General features: G+C 42.8%; 1 pseudogene; it reads right to left on the bottom strand.

The window, feature by feature from the left end:
• Positions 1–4,135: 4,135 nt before the first annotated feature.
• On the bottom strand, positions 4,136–4,620 carry LOC113879658 (annotated as a pseudogene).
• Between the last annotated feature and the right edge of the window lie 215 nt (positions 4,621–4,835).

Raw genomic sequence — 4,835 nt, 5'->3', positions numbered from 1 at the left:
GACTGGATGCCATGATCTTAGTTTTTTGAATGCTGAGTTTTAAAACAGCTTTTTCACTCTCTTCTTCCATCCTCATCAAAAAGCTCTTTAGTTCCTCTTTGCTTTCTCCCATAAGGATGCTGTCATCTGCATATCTGAGGTTATTGATATTTCTCCTGGCAATCTTGAATCCAGCTTGAACTTCATCCAGTCCAGAATTTCACATGATGTACTCTGCAGATAAGTTCAATTAGCAGGGTGACAATACACAGCCTTGACATACTTCTTTCCCGATTTTGAACCAATCCATTTTTCCATGTCTGGTTCTAACTGTTGCTTCTTTACCAGCATACAAGTTTCTCAGAAGGCAGGTAAGGTGGCCTGGTATTCCCATCTCTTTAAGAGTTTTCTGCAGTTTGTTGTGATCCACATAAAGGCTTTAACATAATCAAGGAAACAGAAGAAGAATTTTTTCTGGAATTTCCTTGCTCTTTCTATGATCCAACAGATGTTGGCAATTTGATCTCTGGTGCCTCTGTCTTTTCTAAATCCAGCTTGTACATCTGGAAGTTCTTGGTTCACATGCTGTTGAAGCCAAGCATGAAGAGATAGATAAACAGATAGATTCATGCATGCATGCTAACTTGCTTCAGTCATGTGTGATTCTTTGTGACCCTATAGCCTGTGGCCTGTTGGGCTCCTCTGTCCATGGGATTCTTCAGGCAAGAATACTGAAGTGGGTTGCCATGCCCTCCTCCAGGGGATGAGAGTTTTTATTCAAAATCTGTTCCTGGGACTTCCCTGGTGGTCCAATGGTTAAGAAGTTGCCTTCCAATGCAGGAAATACGGGTTCTATATCTGGTCAGGGAAGATTCCACATGCCGTGAGCAACTAAGCCCATAGGCACAACCACTGGAGCCCGCGTGCCCTAGGGCCCATACTCCACAACCAGAGAAGCTGCCACAACGAGAAGCCCACACACTGCACCTGGAGGGCAGCCCTCACTCACAGCTACTGGAGAAAACCTGCGTGCTGGAACGAAGACCCAGCACAGTCATAAATAAATACACATTAAAAAAAAAAAAAAAAGCTGTTCTTGAATAGCATTACTATTCCTGTTTGCCTTTGTATGGATCCCAGACCCCTTTGAACGTTGTCATAGATACCATCAAGAACAATGGCCCAGAATGGACATACATGGTGAGCCAAGCCATCAGAGACTGGGAATCCAATAAAGCTCACTCCTGTCTGGACATGCTGTGCATTACACCTGAACCATGAGTTATGGCAGTGAATCTGAACCACTTCACCTAAAATTAGTTTAAGCAAGAAAATCTTGCATCCCTGTTTCTGTAAACAAGTGTGTGTGACAGAGGCTAATTATGGACTGACGATTGGACGCAGATCCTTGATTGAATCAGAGAAGGAAGACAGTAGTTTCTTCATGAGCTAACTCCTCCAGAATTTCTTTTTTCTGAGTGAAGCCGATTATTGAGAGTGGGTGACAGCTGGGCTGTCTGCTTCTCTAAATCTCAAAACATGAGGGTCACGTTGAAGATTTGGGTGAATGACAGCTCTGAGAAAGGGAAGACCTGTGTGCTAGAACCTTGGGTTTCTGGAGTGTGGAGGCAGCTTGGAGAGGCATCTAGGCCCCATGTGAGACTTTCCAGGACCCAGCCTGAGACCCAATGCCTTCATCTTCAGACATGACGATGTGTGTGTTCAGTCATGTCCGAATGTTTGTGACCCCATGGACTGTAACCCACCAGGCTCCTCTGTCCCTGTAATTCTCCAGGCAAGAATACTGGAGTGTGTTGCCATTTCCTCCTCCAGAGGATCTTCCAACCCAGGGATCAAACCCACATCTCTTGAGTCTCCTGCATTGGCAGGCATATTCTTTACCACTGTGCCACCTGGGAAGCCCTCTGTCTTCAGAATCTGGATCCTAATCCTGAAGAATGTGTGCTGATCAGGACCTGGGGAATATTCTCTGTACTGTTTACATGTAAGCAACCGTGCTTTGAGTGTTCAGTTCATCCCCAAAAGGTGCGAGTGAACACATGTGGTAGAGAGAGAGAGAGAGAGATTTCCTCTTATTATCTCTATTGCATATAACATTTGCAAGTTTATAAGCCACAAACACAGCTTACATGTATTTCTTAGTCTATTAGATTACAATTCAGCTCTCCTCCCATAAAGATACAGTGAGAAAAAAACAAAGTTAAACAAATACAGGCATTTCTCCTAAATTCTCATGGGTTGTAGAATCCACCAGTTTTCATTACAGTATTGCCATTATATACACAGAGGCTCCTGCATTTGGCTTATTGAGGAAACGACCTGCTGCCCAGGAGGTAAAGGCAAAGATAATCGTGGTTTTAGGTTCTAGTCCTACAGCCATGGGCTTCCCCAGTGACTCAGCAGGTAAGAATCCACCTGCAATGCAGGAGACCCAACAGACGCAGGTTCAATCCTTGGATCAGGAAGATCTGCTGGAATAGGAAATGGGAACCCACTCCAGTATTCTTGCTCGGAAAATTCCATGAACAGGGGAGCCTGGCTGGCTACAGTCCATGGGGTCACAAAGAGTCAGGCAAGACCCAGCACACAGCTCTCTTACAGTCTTATCCAATAGCCTCTTACCTGTTGGAGTCTATCCAGTGATGTTCTGGTAAAGGTTTAATAACCAGTTCTCTTAAAAAATATAGACATATATGTATGCACATAAGTTTATTATGAATTTTACCTATATGAATGATATATAACAACATATGTATAATATATAACATACAAAATTGTTGTTGTTCAGTTGCTCAGTTGTGTCTGACTCTTTCCAACTCCATGGATTGCAGCACAGTTGCAAAATACTCTGTTACAAATTTCATATTGCCAATTGATTCTCATAGAATACTTTTGTTGATATTTTCCTGAATCTAACATATCCATAACCAGCCTGTAACTGCAGTAGAGATGATTGAATGTAGTTTCAACATGAATGCTGGTAGATGCTTTCTTTTCTTTTAGCAGGAAATATGAAGGTGAAATAACCAAGATATGTATGGAAATTCCACTTATTCCTTCTCTTCCTGAATCAGACAATAGTCTTCAAATAGTAGAAAGAATATTGTCTTAATTACTTGTGCAATTCACAAGGTAACAGATAAAGAAAAATTTAACACATTTTAAATTTAATCTGCACTGGTTCCAAATAGGAAAAGGAGTTTGTCAAGGCTGTATATTGTCACCCTGTTTATTTAACTTATATGCAGAGTACATCATGAGAAACGCTGGACTGGAAGAAGCACAAGCCGGAATCAAGATTGCCGGGAGAAATAGCAATAACCTCAGATATGCAGATGACACCATTTTTATGGCAGAAAGTGAAGAGGAACTCAAAAGCCTCTTGATGAAAGTGAAAGTGGAGAGTGAAAAAGTTGACTTAACATTCAGAAAACGAAGATCATGGCATCCGGTCCCACCACTTCATGGGAAATAGATGGGGAAACAGTGGAAACAATGTCAGACTTTATTTTTCTGGGCTCCAAAATCACTGCAGATGGTGACTGCAGCCATGAAATTAAAATACGCTTACTCCTTGGAAGGAAAGTTATGACCAACCTAGATAGCATAATCAAAAGCAGAGACATTACTTTGCCAACTAAGGTTCGTCTAGTCAAGGCTATGGTTTTTCCTGTGGTCATGTATGGATGTGAGAGTTGGACTGTGAAGAAGGCTGAGTGCTGAAGAATTGATGCTTTTGAACTGTGGTGTTGGAGAAGACTCTTGAGAGTCCCTTGGACTGCAAGGAGATCCAACCAGTTCATTTTGAAGATCAGCCCTGGGATTTCTTTGGAAGGAATGATGCTAAAGCTGAAACTCCAGTACTTTGGCCACCTCATGTGAAGAGTTGACTCATTGGAAAAGACTCTGATGCTGGGAGGGATTGGGGGCAGGAGGAGAAGGGGACAGCAAAGGATGAGATGGCTGGATGGCATCACTGACTCGATGGACATGGGTCAGGGTGAACTCCGGGAGTTGGTGATGGACAGGGAGGCCTGACGTGCTGCGATTCATGGGGTCGCAAAGAGTTGGACACAACTGAATGACTGATCTGATCTGATAAATACTTTTCCCACTGTGTATCACTTTCTTTTTTTTTAATGATTAATTGATTTATTTAAACAATAGTACATATAGACATCATTGTCAGACTTAATATGAGATGTTAAATGTTTGATCCAATTTTCCTTCCTGGATAAGTTTTTCTTTCCTATCTCTGTCAGTTTTGAAAACATAACACCAGAAGATGAGGGGCCCAATTCCAAACAGAGCCCCTAAGAGGGAGATCTTGGTATTGGGTCTGAAATTGGGATAGATATTTGCTGATCTTGCGTAGGTCCAACGAACCAAGGCAGGATCTTCGATAACCCCTCGGCAACTAGGGTCGTAGTGCTGAAGCTGGTATTCCCGTTTAAGCCGGGATCTTATGGCCAATCGCTTGGCTTGTGCTTTCCGGGTTTCAGAAGATATGTCGTATTCAGCTGGGTCGAGGGTAGTAGGTAGGCTGGCCAAGTGCGATGCCTTATACTTGGGGAACGACATCTTGACGACCTGGCGCAAAACCGCGCTTGCCACAATCACTTTCTTAAGTCTAGAAAACCAGCAAAATAATAAACGAGTCAGCTCGGTGTGCCATGACGACCTGGAGAGGCGGGATGGGAGAGGGAGAGGGAGGCTCAAAGAGGGAGGGGATATATGCATCCATATAGCCAATTCATGTTGCTGTATGGAAGAAACTAACACAACATTGTAAGGTAATTGTAGCCCAATTTAAAAACTTTTCATAAAAGATAGGA

The sequence above is a fragment of the Bos indicus x Bos taurus genome, chromosome 21, assembly GCF_003369695.1.
Source record: "Bos indicus x Bos taurus breed Angus x Brahman F1 hybrid chromosome 21, Bos_hybrid_MaternalHap_v2.0, whole genome shotgun sequence".
Lineage (NCBI taxonomy): Eukaryota > Metazoa > Chordata > Mammalia > Artiodactyla > Bovidae > Bos > Bos indicus x Bos taurus.
Note: the sequence above shows the minus strand (reverse complement) of the source record. Positions and strands in the feature narration are given on the sequence as shown.